Source organism: Lepisosteus platostomus, chromosome 7, assembly GCF_059453375.1.
Source record: "Lepisosteus platostomus isolate fLepPlt1 chromosome 7, fLepPlt1.hap1, whole genome shotgun sequence".
NCBI lineage: Eukaryota > Metazoa > Chordata > Actinopteri > Semionotiformes > Lepisosteidae > Lepisosteus > Lepisosteus platostomus.
Window position 1 is genome coordinate 54,570,704 of NC_142617.1, and position 16,247 is coordinate 54,586,950.

General features: G+C 35.7%; 1 protein-coding gene across 2 annotated transcripts in view; it reads left to right on the plus strand.

Moving 5' to 3' along the window:
* peak1 (pseudopodium-enriched atypical kinase 1) overlaps positions 1–16,247 on the plus strand; it is a 124,499-nt gene that overhangs the window by 50,661 nt on the left and 57,591 nt on the right. For both annotated transcript variants that reach the window (XM_088641282.1, XM_088641281.1), the window contains one exon: positions 10,403–10,500. The gene's annotated coding sequence lies outside the window, so the exon portion shown is untranslated. The remainder of the gene's footprint in view (positions 1–10,402; positions 10,501–16,247) is intronic.

Sequence of the window (16,247 nt, forward strand, 5' to 3'; positions counted from 1 at the left end):
AGAAACTGTTTTGCCAGCTTTTTTTTCCTTCCTGCATGCTTTTTGTTCCGTGCCAAACTAAAAGCCACTGGGAATAAGAGAAACCTTAGAGATTTTCTTTTGATCAGAGGGCAAGGAGCTGCAACAACAACAAAGACCTTTTGCGGTATTTTATTATGTCACTCTGCATGGCACTGAAGTGAGGGTGTTGTGCTTGTATAAAAGAATAAGACACAGGGAAATTCCTAAATTTGTTTGTAAAGTTAATTTGATTTTATAATTAACAAGCTCCAAGCCTGACCTTTTTTATGTTCCTAAAGGACTGACCACAAGCATGTTTTTGTTGCAGTGAATAGGTACTTCTACTGATATTCTAGCAGGGCTATGTATCTCAGATTCAGATCAAGTTTAGATGAATCATGCTGGCATTATAATGCACAACCATGCATTGACTGTTTGATCTTTGCGGACAGGCTGAACTTCTTACCATATCTTTGTGATTTTTTTCTTGGCTTTGTTGAGATCTAGGCAGATGGTTGAGATGTAATTGTACAGAGAAATTATTGCACCCAATGGCTTGGTTATTTTTTTAAAGAATTCACAGTAGAATAATATGTAATGCAAATATTTATAATGTTCGTTTCTAGATACAGTTGCTAGTCATTTGTTCTCACAAAGCAAATGTGAAACATTGGAGCTAAATTGTAGGTTGGGTTTGTATTTGTTTCTCAAAGTATGAGGCTTGCATTCTGCTCTTCAGAAAAACATATACAATATATTTGTGATATTTTGGGGACTATATATATGTGTTTGGTCAGTCTTTATTAAAGCTCAGAAGCAGTTTGATCTACAGGAAATATAGCCTCTTTGACTAGAATGAGAAAAAATTAAAAACACTGAGATTTAAAATCCTTTTAAGAAGTCTTTACTACAGAAAGAGAAGATCAAGAAAAGCTAATGATCTGTACAGTTTTGTCAAACACCTTAGTGGAATCTGGACACATGGAAATATGTGGGACGAGCTTCTTTATAATGTGTAACAAAACTTTTTGTTCTTGGGGGGTATCTATTAGCAGCTTACATGAAGGCCAAAAAAGACTGATTTCTTTTGAATAAATGTGACCAACAAAGCATACTTTGGTTGATAGTTTAAATGTTCTTCTTTAGGAAGGATGCCACTGCTAGTAATGGATTCTCTTTCTTTGGCACAGATTATGGAAGTTATTATATATGGAAGCTCTCACTGGAAGTAAACAACTGTTTACAAAGAACAGAATGTTGTCTAAAATTAGTTCATTACATTTTCACATACAGTACATTAAAAGCATGTGAAAAATTCCTGCATAGACTGAACCCTAATTACAGTATGTTATCCCATACTCATCCTTTTGAAATTCAAAAAGAGGTTTATTGGCTTATCCTTTGGCAGGCTTTTTCTTGTTGAAATAAAATACCATTTGAAATGAAGACTATAAAAATAAATAATTAGCATGTCATGTGGAATATATGATGGTTTTGTGTTCCACATTGTATGGAATTGTGTAATACTTCGCTGTAAATGGCTTGTCATATTGCTTTAATATCTGGACCTCATAGAAATTAGAGTTAACATTCCTTTGCATGAGCAATTTACAAAAACAGTTCCATTGGATTGATTTCTCTTCCTTGACAGCCTGTACCCTCTTTTGTATTTTTTGCGGCAATGAAAGCTCTGAATTGTTTTGGGCATTCACGAGATTCATTTTCCAAAGTTCCTGAGTTACAAGACAGAAGCAGAGAGAGAGAGAAAAAAAAAACAAGAATTGAAGAGTGAGTCCCAAATAAGGAAGCGAAGAATTACAATTCAAGCAAGCAAGCAGACAGTGATTCATTTTAGCTCTGGAAGAAGAGGTGAAAGTAGTGTTACAGTATGAAACATGAGCATGTTTCTCCAAGACGTGCAACCAAAAGAGGAGTTGTTCTTAAAAATAAGGCACAAAACAGGACAGAATGAAAGATTTGGACACATGCAATGAATGCATAAATACCTTGTGGATTAAGTCCAAAGAATTGTAAGCGGTTGTCAATCCCAAAAGGATCCTCTCTTCTGCACACGAGAAACGATTGCCTTTTTCTAACAGAGCAAAAACAGGCTGCCTTAGGATGAGCTGTGCAGCAGCAGACAGCTGGGCGATTCAGACCCTTTAAAGTGCTTCATTAGGAACATTAGGAAGCTGATATGTTTCTATGGGATTCTGCGGCAACACTACCGTCTCTCTCTGTATGCTTGTTCTCCCTTTCTTCTGATCTTCCTCTTCATGTCAGTAAGTTACTTAATAATGGAGCTTTTAGCGGCAGCTGAATTATTGATACATTGCAAAAGGGATCAGGTGATGGAGAAAGACTGAGCTGGATGTTTGCCACCAGGGGAGAGAGGGAGAGGAGGAGGTGAGGAAAAGGGAAGCTCCCTAAATTCTCCCTAAGTGTTTGTCTCTCCTGTAGTATGGCTTGTTCTCATTCCCCACAGTGCTGGGATTTTAGACTGGTTCATGGAAATGCTCGTAAGTTTATTTTTTTCCTCTCTTCCTTTGCCTGAAATCAGCTGTTGCCATGGAGCGGGCCAGCCTCTGACATTGATTGAGGATTTTGGACAGATAGAGCTAATTAGAGTTAGAAATACAAGGGAGCAGAGCATCTCTAAAGCAGTGGACATTCAGTATGGTGTTATCCTGTAATTAGACAGGATATGTTTATTTTAACGAGTGTCTTGAATACTAATAAGGTGTCTACTGTATGTACTTGTATGTGTTGTGCATCATTTGTTGATCTCTGCATTTTACAAACAGTACTTCAGATGATAACATGACTTTCTGTACTCTAGGTGTTTTATCTTGGCTACTGCAGGTGGGAGATATCCGTGATAAGGGGGCAATAGATAATATGTGAATGAAATGTGATAATAAGATGGAGAGCTTTTTTACTTAGCATTATTAAACTGTTACAGTTATTGTTCCTTTTTCTGTTGTTGCTATTCTTCCTATATTCTTCCTATATAATTTGTGAAAAAATAGCAATGTATTTCTTTACCAGAACTCCTTTTTATCTGTTTTCTGGGTTTTATATCACACTGTCTAAATTCGTATTTCAGAACCATTTGATCTGATCAACATTTTTTAGAATTCATTAATTGAGAGGCAATATATTACTAGGATATCTAACAGCTAGATTTGAAATGAAAGGGAACTACGTTTTTACTACGTAGTTGAAGAACCTGTTTGTTTGGGAATGCAAGATAAAGCTGGGTTATCTCATTAAATGTTATTAAACATCAGTCGTGATTTCTGCCTCTTTGAGACATCCCCAATTCATTTTAATTTAAACAGCAAATTAGCAAGAGAAAGTTCTATGTAAAAACAAGTATAGAAGTTGCATTTAATTTACTAAAATTTGTTTTTCAAAATATATTGTGTGATAAGTAATGAGTGAGGAGATATCCCCTTTGAATTATAGCCGGTCTCATTGTGTTTATCCTAATATACATTTATCCAAGTGTCAAAATGTTCAAGAAGAAGTTCAGGAAGATAAACCCCCTCATTTCTTTCAGGAAATGGTGGGATTTTAGTTTTATTTTATATGAATATCTTAAATGCTGTATATAAATCTATTTATATGGATGTATAAAAAATAGAACCATTAACATTGATATAAAGTGAATCATATGGTAACTTTATTAAATGTAGAAAATCAATTTATGTTTTTACAAGTAGTCTGAAAGCAGCAGACCACCGTTCCAGAGACAACCACCATATAGTCTGATCTAAGTAGTAACCTGGTTTTCCTTGAAATGGTGTTGCTGCACTAGAACATGGTACTCTTACCAATGCCCTATTGTAGTTGTCTACAGTGTACTCTGGGAGGTGCCGTCTTCAGGAAGTGACGTTAAATCAAAGTGCTAACTTCTTGGTGCATAAAGATCATGTTTGTATGCAATGTATTTGCACGTGGCATAAACATGAGAGAATCATGTTGTAGAGCTGCAGCAAAAAAAGTGAATGTATTGCTTTGAAGGATAAACAAAAGGAAACTGGGATTGAAAATTTTGCCGTCCCCGTTCTACTCAACATTTTTGTGCACACGCAAGCAAAAAAGTTCTCACATCAGCTCCCTAATTAAGGTGCTCTCCTCACTTTGGAAGTTGCATCTTCTTTAGCTTTGACCATGGGGACTGCAGAGTAGGTGAGAGACAGATGTGTGCCCGAAGGGGGTAAACGGAAACACTCCTTCCTACCAGAGATTCTTTCATCTTTTATCTTACAAACACTCAGATGCAAAATCTTAAGTCGCAGTGAAGAAACCTAACCCACATTTTGTTGTTCTTAAATTTTAAGTAATCATCATCAGTTATTCAAAGCATGGGCTTGCTTTCTTTGTTATTGCATAGATTTCCTCCTACACATGGTCAGATGCTTCATCTGGGTTTCTTTTAAGTATTTCACTGGAGGAACTGTAAGCACATTAAAAAAAACTGCACAAACTCTATACATGAAGACTGTGCTGGAACATATGCACTTGAAAATGAAATTCAGAAAATGTGTGAAAAGGATTATTTTTAATTTGAATTTGTACTGAGCATTAAAAGATCCTTATGACTCAGTGCATGTGTGTTTTTAAATAAAAACATTTAGGATTTTGACTAAATGTTTTTTCCATTATTTTGATTAATTGATTATACATAACTGACAGTGATACATTTGAGTGGCTTTGTTGCATAAATCACCTCACTGGTGAGTGCTGATTGGGCACAGGTAATGAAATGTTTTCCCAGTGCCAGTCTTGCATCAGAAATGTTCAACAGTTCAGCATTGAGGAGGCGGCTAAAGAATCTTAGTTTGCAGGCCAGGCAACCATACAGGGTTTTGGTGCTCACCAGTCTTTGTATTCATAGTCCTTCAGCCACATTGATGCAGGGTGATGTTAGCAACTCCTCCACCAGCAGTGGAGCTAAATCCTCTTAATTGATGAATCAAGATTTTGTGTAGACCGCTGCTACCGACATTGACAAGTGGGGTGCAGACCATACAAAGTGAAATGTTATATTTTGTATACAGCAGACCAAGGTTTTGGGAAGTCCAAGTTTGATGGTGGGGAGAGGAGTGTCTAGTCCCCACAGTTACCATTTGTAGTTGTTGGTTGATGGCAATCTGACTGCATCGTGCTACATGTGATCCTGGGACTTCACTTACTGTCCACTCTATGGGCTCATCCGGATTTGACATCATTCCAGCAGAACAATGTACATTCTCTTGCTGCCCTTGTAACACTAGCTTTCTTACAATATGAAAATGTAATAGCTATCACGTGGATGCTCTAGTCGCTGCTTTTGAACTCCACTGAACATTTGAGGGATCAGCTGGGAAAGGTGTGCTATCTAGAACTGAGAGACTAGTCATGTGTTTGTGTAGGCTTTAAAAGAGAAATTGGACAGAAGACCGTGTCTGCAGCCTGGTTCAAAGTATGTGTTGCAGATGTCAATTTTGTATTAATTCCAGCAGTGGCCACATAAGCAACTGTGACTTGCAGTGGAATTTATGTCTGTCCTGGTCTATTCATTAAATTTCAGTGCACATGCAACAAAAGACTGTAATTTTCCTAATAATAACTTTGTGAATGTGTTGCCGTTACATGCCATGTGCTATTTGATGCACAGTATATGAATGAAATAACAGGAACAATTTTTTGAAAAATGTGAAAAAGTTTGTGAGTCAGTAATGTTTCATAGCATATTTTTGCTCATTTTAAGTGACTAATCACTTTAAGAAAAAAATAGAATAGCCCTGCGTTTTTTCTAGAGTTTACAGAGCGGTAGTTAAATTTAGTCAACCTCAGAAAATATTAGATACAGCTTTGAAGTCCTGTCCCACTCTGCTTAGTTCAAGGTATGATTAACATTTTAGTTCCTGCATTGTCAAAGCTAATGTAGTAGATAGTCCTGTTCCTCTCGTGACCTGAGTGCAGTATCAAAATGAATTGTTTTAGATTTATTTCTAGTAAACACACTATTAATCTTTTTATTTCAAACTCATTTTAATTCACCTTTTCCAAAAGCATAACAAAAACTTCATTCTTTTCTTTCAATCATATTTAACCTTCAGTTCCAGTATTGTTTTACAGCACTTTGTCCAGTAACTTTGTTTGAATAGCACAGTTCTAGACACTAAATTGCAAACAAAACACAATTATACTCTTGTACTAAGGATTCATTTCTGTGATTCAAGACATTTTTGAATGTATTTTTCCATTGATTGAACAGGAGTTGAAAGGAATAGTTTGCAAATTACCCAGTGGCTGTCTGTTGAGGCTATTTGCCTTCAGTTAAGCTACTTTTTTCTTTTGTCATGTTATAGGATATTCCTTTGTGGTTTTGATGCTTTAATGATAATACTGGACCACCACTTTTGTTCTGTTTTTAATTACTGGGATGATTAGACTGCTTCTACTCTTGTCTTCCTCACCATGGAGGGTTAGGTTTCAGATGAGAGTGACGTTGTTTGGGGTTGTGGTCTACATTCTTGTCCTAGACAACCTAACCCCAGGAACATCTGGACTAATGCATTTAGTCTCTGTTGCCTTACTGAGGCACCAGAGGGAATTCACATGCCTTATAAAGGAGTAATTTTTTATACACAATCCACCTTAATATGAATATAAGTGGAATGCAATTGTAGTTTGCTACACTAGTTTCAGGATAAAAAAAAGATTATTTTGAACTTTATTATTTTAGTCCAAACAGAAATATACATGGAGGGTAATTAAAAATTGGTTCCTTATAAACCCTTCAGCAGATTCCTTTAAATTTTATTTTTTGTTAATGTTAAAGGTGTCTTTTTCATTTCGTGAAGTACTACAGAATTATCTCTTTTAAAGGGATATAAGAACATGTGTAAGAACAAAAGTATGAATGTGTGTAAGAACAAAAAAGGTATTTTCACATTGATTGTATTTTGTATTTTGTGTATCAAGGCCTGATCACTTTTTTTTTCTCATTTATTTGCAATCAATTTTCTTATTTAAACTCTAATAAAAAGTAAAATGTACCTAATTTAACTGGGATTGAATGTTACATTTGAAGTATCCCCAACCCTCCACAGCCCCCCCCCCCCCCAAACACACACACAGAAAACTACCTGTGGTTGGCAGGAATAAAAAAAAAGCACTTTGGGTTTCTGTGTAGAAGGTTTCCCTACTGCGTGTTGGCAGGACTTCAGGTCAATAATACAGACCCAGCCCTTCACTGCCGTTTACCTTATATTCAAAAAGGCAGTTATACTTGCCAGACACATTAGCCCTGATGGGTGATTGACGCTGTGCAGACAACTTGAAGTGTTTGCATCAGCACTATACTCTTGTTCAACAATGTCCAGACCACCACTTGCATTTGTTACCCTTGAAACTTTTCTGTGGTGCCAGGGTTGGCATTTTTACTGCCCGTGATTAAGATCCCTAAGATGTTTTAACTGTATCAGGTCATTTGAAAGGTTGGTTATCATATCAAGGTGAAATAGATTTCAGTTTTGAAGGCTCAGGGTGCTGTGATTTGAAAGTAATACATCCTTCAAAGTATGGAAATATTTTGTCATAGAAAAATTCAGCAGTTATAATCCACCCAGAAGCATTTTCTATTATTTTGTACTCGTAATATCATAACCATTCTGTGGATAGACTTTGTACTGTTACTTTTAAATCCTAACTGCTGCACAATTTACATTTTTAATTCTTTGGCCTTTTACTGACAGTTATTTAAAATATGATTTTATCTAGAGAGCAGATAGTCATCTTACTAATTATACCAATACAAATAGAATTCTTGGACAAAAACAAAAGCTTTTTTGACAAGTAGGCAAGGATAGCCACAGCTGGGATCTGTGTAAGAATGCATCAAAGATGTGATACAGGAGGATCTAAGTATGGAATGTACGCAGACTGCATTAAAACTTGTTGTAGCATAAAAGTGTATTTATTCTGTGGGAGAAATATAATTTGTTTTATAACTCATAGCAGTAATTTCAATAGTTCAAGTAAATACATTTCACAGTAAGGGACTTTGCATAGAGTGGGTTAATGGAAAACACATAACCGACTGCTGCTGTACTTTAAATCCTTTATGTAAAGATTACGAAGGAGATGTTTCGAATTGCCACTGTTATTATTAACTTGAAATAGCCCAAATGAATATTTTATGAATTTACTTTTAAGTGAATTCAATGTAAAGCAGATTTGCAATGAAAATAACTGGCTATTATCAGTAGTTATATCAGGATCTGAGAAAAGTTAAATATTAAGAATAATCTTTCAGCTGGCAGCTTTTCAATGTATAGATCTTGTGAAAACTTGCTTTGCAGTTTCTTTATGGAATTGGTGGAGAAATGATTTTCAGTATAAGGTACAGGGCCTGGTTCTCATAGCATATTTAGCTTTTCTGCAACCTGTCTTGGCTATGCTTTCAGTCCCCATATAAAGACTGTCTCACTTGTCATTGTATTTTATTGCTGTCATGTGCTCAAATGCAATTCAGGCTCAAAGGCTTGCAGGTCCCAACAGGCAGTGCACCTGCAATTTCATGACTGTGACAGATTCTCTTATTTCTGTTAGTCTCTCAGCCCTGTCAGCACACACTTTTACGAATCACCCCTGAAGTAATGGAGCAGGTTTTTGAATCTGCTTCTTCTCTGTCCAAAAGACTTATGCCCCACAGCATCATCTGTGATCCTTTGAATGGTTCAGAGCTCACTGATCCACAGAAATGCTATAGATTAGGGTGGATGCATGAGAAAATTCCTGTTGTGAAGTGTCACCATAAAAATGAGTCTTCAATGACCTTGGTTGAAACATCTCCTGAGGTTTTTTTTTAATGGCACTTTTTTATTGCTCTGAATATTGACAAGTGGTTTAACAAACCCTGTTGTGAATTGTAATTTACTGTACAACTGAGTTAGTTGGCCTTGACTACACTTGTTGCTTTCTGTTACAATAATTCCAATACTTTAATTAATTGTTGTTATTTCTCTGATTTAAGCTAAAAGACTGAAAGATCCTTGAAGTTAATCTAACTCTATAATGCATTCCTTTTGCTCATATAATTGCACTACTACTATTTGCACTGAAAGGCTTATTTAAACCCCAAGAGAACATGTACTGCACTAGAAAGCTATCAAGTAGGAGTTCTCAGACTAAGATGTCCCCTTGGGTCTTGCAAGCCTGGAAACATTTAGCCAAGAATGTCTATATGTGAAACTAACCATTCCTCTTTTAGATTGGCTCCATATATCTGCAACTATTTTATTATGTTCATCAGTTGAGTGTATATATGAGAAAATATATAAGCCTAAATTATTGTATATTTTTCTTTGTTTCAAAAATTGTCCTTATGTTGTGTCATGATAATAATGCATATTTTAATATTAAAGTACTTTAATTTATGTTAAGCATTCCAGGGTTAAAGCTTCCAGTTTTAAATTCCAAATCCCTTTACAAACAACCTTCCAGATCCAGTCCCATGAACATAAACAATAACTGGTTTTAAAGAGGAATGTGAGAATTGAAATACTGAAATTGACTCCACCCCTGATGTTTCTCGTGAAGATGTACTTTACATCACTTTTAAAGTTGTCACTTTACAACAGTAAAATATCTTTAATTTTCTTTACAATTCTGATAAATACATCTTGTTGATATATCTTACAAGTTATCCTCGAAGACTACTTATTTTACAGAAAACTCCTTTTCTTTAAGGAATTTGATCAAAAGAGGTTATCTTTTTCCATCTCTCCTGCTAGGTGGCAGTATTTATGTATAATGTAACCCTTTCATCTTCATAAAAGAAGAACCTCATCCCCAAACTCCAATGTTTACACACATTACAGAGGTCCTGCATACATTTTATGGTTTCAGTAGCTGAAGTGGTGTGAACTTCATCACCTTTTTTAATGTAAATTATAGTGTGGTTAAGGGGTGAAATGTTGGAATGTCATTTGTCCCTGGGTTGTATATATTAACGTTTATCTTGTTGTTGTTTTTAACAAAATGTGGAAATATATAAATGAACCATCCTCTAAAGTTAAAACAAAAATATTTCTTTACAGAAAAATAATATTTTTATGTTTTGTTATTTGTTCTTCACTGATTCTTCCAGGCCCAGAATTGGCCTAGAATAGCATATTCTCCTTTACTCTCCCTTTATCACAGAGGTGCTCAGAGACAGCCTTGCTGCCTATATAATCTGTTTGACAGGTGGCACGCATCAGATGTTAGATAAGTAATTCTGCCGCCTCAGGATGGAAGGGCAATTCGCAACACTGTCAGTGACTCTGTTCTCTCATTCCTCTCTGGAGGTCGGGGAGGGAAAGTATTATAATCACCTAGTAACACTGTTGTCTCTCTCATACAGGTTGCACAGGTAAAAGAGAAAGCCTTCTCTTGACCACAGAAAGCAAAGCTGTGAAAGAAACACAACTCAATGGCACTTCTCTGACTTCTCACACTGTCGTAAGTTGTCCTCTTTTTTTACACAAAATACAGACTGTGCACAAGAATGGGTATTTCGCTAAGAATATTGTTGACCAAACAGAGACATTTTGTTTTTCAAACTCCAGTAACATAAACCACATTTTGTGCTACATATTGATCTGTGAGAAGCATTGTGTGTTTGAATATTAGCTCAACACCAATGTATACACACACATATATATAATACGTTTTAAACCAGATTAGTATACTTTAGCATTTGCAACTTTGTATTTCATACAGTATGACTAAATAAGTGAGTATGTTGGTACTGGTATTTAGAAATTGATTTTTTACTTTTTCACCATAAAGCTCAGTATGTATTGTAACTACAAGCTATTTAATGGACTTTCTTTTCTGTGCATTAATAAGCTTTAGAAGTTTGTCCCACAATTCAAGGTTCTCTAGTGCCAAATTGTTCATATTGTAACAAAAATTGCAAATCTCTGCCGACTGGTCACAACAACCTTGGCCTTATGAATGTGGACTTTGAAAAGTCTTCTTCATTCTGGTAAAAACACATTTTTAGTATTTTTTTTTGGAAATGTTTCTTTAGTTTTAAGCTTTTGAAATAATAGAAGAGCTCACATGTTTTGAGTTACTCAGTAACTTTAGGTTAAAAAACATTTTTGTTATTGAAAATTGTACAATTTTTTGAGACTTTGAAAATGTCTATTCAGATTTGCTAAAACTATTCAATATTTGAATAGAAATCTATTACTAGAGCATTTAATATTATTTTTCACCAATGTAGAATTTACATATTGTTTTTAAATAGTTCGCCATCCACAGTGTCTTCCTAAATAGCATTCTATGCTTTACAGACTCTTATTAAAATGAATAATGACACTGGTAGTTTTAATTAACTGTAAGTATTTTTTTCTGGATCAAAAGATCATGCTGACCTTAATCTTTTTCTGGTTTTGGGTTTGACTTTGAGACAAGTATTATGGATATTCATTGGATTTTTAGGATATAATGTATACAGACATTGATATTGTGAGGCAGATAAGCCAAATCAGACTGAAATAATTTTCAAAGAGGAAATACCTGCTTTTGTGAAATTGTTCACAGGTTGTATAGAGCTTTCACATTTTTTAAAACTCTTTCTCTATCCATTTGTAATATATTAACCTCTGGGTGGAAATCTTGAAACAGCTATTGGAGCTGGTAAGGCTTAGATGTAAATTTACTTTTTGCAAGTGATTACTATGAGATCAGTGAAATCTAATCAATGTAGAAGAACATCAAAGAAAATGATTTCAAAATTGTTAAAATTGCAGTCTTTCTTCAGAATATGCTCAGCAGCAGACAAAGACTCTTAGACCCACTAATTAAAGTGGTAACAATTTTCCAAATATATATATATACGGTATGTAATATGATAAACCAATCAAAAGGGGTTTTCCATATAAGTAGCTTGGACTGCACCTTTTAGTGATGCTTTCAACAGCTTTGTAGAAATATAAGAAACTGTCTTTATTGAATTGATGATATTGGACCCTTAAGAGCTGTTCTTTCCATCCATCCATTTTCTAACCACTTCTTCCAGTTCTGGGTTGTGATGGAGGCAGGTTCTGTCCCAGCAAGCAACAAGTGCAAACACAAACACACACACACTCAGACCAGGGTCATTTTTCCCAGATGCCACTTAGTCTCTTATGTTTCTGGACTCTGGGAGGAAAGTGGAGTGTCCGGTTACAGACCTATGGAGAACATACAAGCTCCACATAGACAGCACACAGGGACCCACAGTCCCTTAAGAGCGATAATAAAAATTAATTTCAGTGGCTGAATGTAAGGTTTTATTAGTTAATGTAATTCTTTAATATTACAGAATGCATATACAAGAATAATTATTGTAGAAGTTAAGCATTAATTTTCATGCCTTTCAAAACTGTAATGCATAGTAATGCCCAGTGTACATTATTAGAGACAATGTAGTAAAATGAAAAACACTGTAGAAATGTTCACTATTATATATTTTATGGGATAATTTTATTAGATTCCTGAAACAAATTGGTTAAATTAGACATGGTAGAATATACAAGCTTGAAGGCAATCAATGTGAAGATCTACACAATTAGCATGAATGGTCACACCTAAATAAATACTTTTATTCAAAGGTATAGCCTTATGTGAGTTGTGTTGCAATAAATACCCCCAAAAAAGCCTTTGAATAACATTTTCTGCAACATCAATTATTTTAAAATGAAAGAAAATTAAGTCCCTTTAAATCATATGCTCTTTGGAACATGGATGATGAGCTGTGCTTAGTGTCCCCCTTTGAAGTTTTCAAGGTGGACTTCAGTGTTTGTGTTTGTCAGGGACATTGTGGCCAAGACACCAGCACTGCAGAATGTTCAAGCCAGACCTTGTCTTTTGTTCTGACAGTATTAGAGCTGTAGGAGAGTGGATTTTCTTTTCTGTGATGGCAGCACAGCAATTTGCTATTCTTATTTCCCAGTCTGTGCAGTTCCCATCTCAATTGCCTACGTGATTTCATTGTAAATCTCTGCAATGCTCAGTTGCTCCATACTTTAAAGGAAAGATGAGCTAATGTGTTTATGTACCACACCAGTTATCTTCTGTGGTTAAAAATGAATAATGTAAAGCTCTGGGAACAAGCTGTTGTGCATTGAAGTTCAAAAACAAGATGATTCCTGGAATGAATATTTGAAATATTTTTAAACTCTTTCAGTTGGCACCAGATCTTGACCTCTTTTTGTTGTGCAGATTAGTTCACATGAACTATTTTTTTTGCTCATGGTGATCACATGGACAATAAACTAGTCAAAACTTTTTTCTATAATAAATATTTAGAATCGACCCTGTTTCTCTTCATGAACAATTTGCATCACCTGGGAATTCAACGACAACAAAATCTAGTTAAAGGATACTTCCCTTTTCTTTGTTTTCAGCAGTCTTAAATCTCATATACAGCGTAGTGGAGTAATTACTGAGTATGTATAATATTTTCAGGGATTTTTTGTCTTTCTTGCTTATGAATCAGTATAGTCATGTGATTTTGTTACTGAGCACTTATTTCATCATCATTGCAATTATTGACTGATATTCATGTAGTAAGAAGAGCAGTGTGCCGTCTACATAAATGTTTTCTGTATGGCCTTCTCTCTATTTCGAATGTCTTGGCAGTTGAAACAGTATAATTATAATTATTCTATCAAAATCCATGAAACTGTTTGCCAGAAAAGTGGTGCTTTTGTGAACTGAATTTCCTCAGTCATAGAGTGTGCATTTAATTGTATCTAAAATATAATACTTGAATATAAGTTGGTTAGTAGAAAGTTTTCCATCACCTGTATTTTTCAGAAATATAATTTCTTTCTAAAGTGTGTAATTATTTTTTTCGGTACTATTTTCTTTTTCTCATAATGTTTGCATCTCCATGTACTATTAGAAGGTAAAATACCGTCTAAGGAGCTAAAGAAATTTCTATAGAAGTTCTGTTAGCTAAGTCCTAGCAATGAGCTTGAAAATCATGTGGGTATTGTACCATGACTTTTTGCCTTGTTACTTGATAGGATTTCTGGTTTTTGGAATCTTTTCCAATCAAAAACTTATGAGGCTTTAATAAATACTGTCATTCTTAAAAACATCTAGTTAAGATATCGATTTCACAGATGTTGATTTTTATTGTAGATTAATACCATATCCCAGAACTTGTAGAAACATATTTCCTTAATAAATATACATAACATTACCTAAATTAAACCTGCATAAATTGTTGGATCTGATTGTTTCCTGGGATGCTTAAGAAAATACATTTTTATTGGAGGTTGAGTAAATATGTTTAGGTTTTATTTTTTCTCTGTTTTTCCATTGAATGTCTGCAGTAATTCTGTACATTTATCATTGTTTTCTTATTCTTGACATTTATCTTACCATACTTAGCCACTGATTGTATTATAGTTTATCATATTTCTTGATGCATTAACATAAGTGCATCTAAAGAAAACTTTTTGTTTTATCAAAAGTGTATAGGAAGTTTGTATTGTAACTACAAGCTATTTAATGGACTTTCTTTTCTGTGCATTAATAAGCTGTTTTGATGTAACTGAAGAAGATACTCTATTTCAGTACAAATAGAGTGGTTGTAACAAATTTAACTGAAGAACAGTGTAGGCAAGGTGACAATGTAACTTACCTTGAGAATAACCCATTCACATAGCACAAATTCACAAAATAGTTTGAAATAATTGAAAGCATTATTTCACTTTGGTATAATGATAACTGGACATAAAGTGGAGATAAATTTAGAACTGAGAACTAAGGTGGTCTTTTTTACAAGAAGGATTGCAGGAATCTGGAAGACACTAACTAACGATACCGTAGCTTCTTTTATGGAAAGACTGGATAAGATTACTTCTTCTCACTTGCTTTTCTAATTATAATAATAATAATTTTAAGGTGGGTAGCTGCGTCAGCATGCGTAGGCTGCAAAGGAACAAGTAATAGGTTTATTCCATGCTGAAAAAAAGAAGAAAGAGAACACAACGTTTCGGCCGTGGAGCCTTCTTCAGGTGTGGTAAAAATGTGGCATTCGGTACCCTGAAATTGGAAATCATTGAAAAGTTGGAGCGCGTGGTTGGTGTCTTTGATGTATGAGGGAAGATCTTCAACCAGCGGTCTCATGAGGCTGTCGAGAAAGGCTGAGATGTAAGTAGTTGGACAGTTACATGCTGATACGATGGGGCGTCCAGGGGTGTCCGGTTTGTGGATTTTGGGGAGGAGGTAAAATTGAGATACCTGTGGGTGTTCCATGATGAGCCGGTTCGCCTCCTGGGGGAGCTCGTTGCTGCTGATAAGAAGGGAAATGGTGGATACCACTTCCTTTTGGTAGTCAGTGGTAGGGTCCTGTTGGAGAGGGAGGTAGGCAGAAGTGTCAGTTAGTTGTCTAGAGGCTTCAAAGATATATAGATCTTTACGCCACACCACAACAGCACCTCCTTTGTCCGCTGGTTTGATGACGATATCATCCCTGTTGCGGAGAGACTGGAGCGCCTGATTTTCTCCTTGGGTGAGGTTAGACCTATGCTTACTGGGTATAGAGAGTGCCTTGGGAGCTTGATTAGTGCATTGGTTGATGAAATAATCAACTGGTGGAAAACGGCCAGAGGAGGGAGTCCAACAGCTCTGTTTGGGATTAATGTTGTTAATGACATCAATAACCGGGTTGTTATCAGCTGCCTGTGAAGAGGAATTGTCGGCAAAATGTGCTCTGAGACGGATCCTGCGGTAAAAGCGGTTAAGGTCGACATTGGTCTGGGGGATGTCCAGCTTCCTGGGAACTGGTACAAAACTGAGCCCTTTGCTGAGGAGGGATCGCTCATCCTGTGAGAGGGAAAGGTCAGAAGGTATGGTGACAACAAGGTTAGGGTTGGTGAGGGTGTCCGGGGTGTTGATGGTTTTCTTCTGTAGAAGATGATTGAGTTTTTTGTCCTTCTCTGTAGTGAGAAACTGGTAGAGTTTAGAGTTGAGAGATCTAATGAGGTTAGTTATGAAGGGAAGATGCTGTGGAGCTGTCAGCCGTAGAAATTCCTTAGCCTCTTTGATGTTGTTGTCGGAAAGGATAATCTGTTTTTTGAGGGAGAAAATGGTAGAGAGCATTAGTTTCCTAGAAAATTGTTTTAGAAGTCTCTGAGTGTTACTCTGGGTGTTATCAGAGTCAAAAGAAAAGGTATTAAATTTAAGGCGAAATCCTTTAG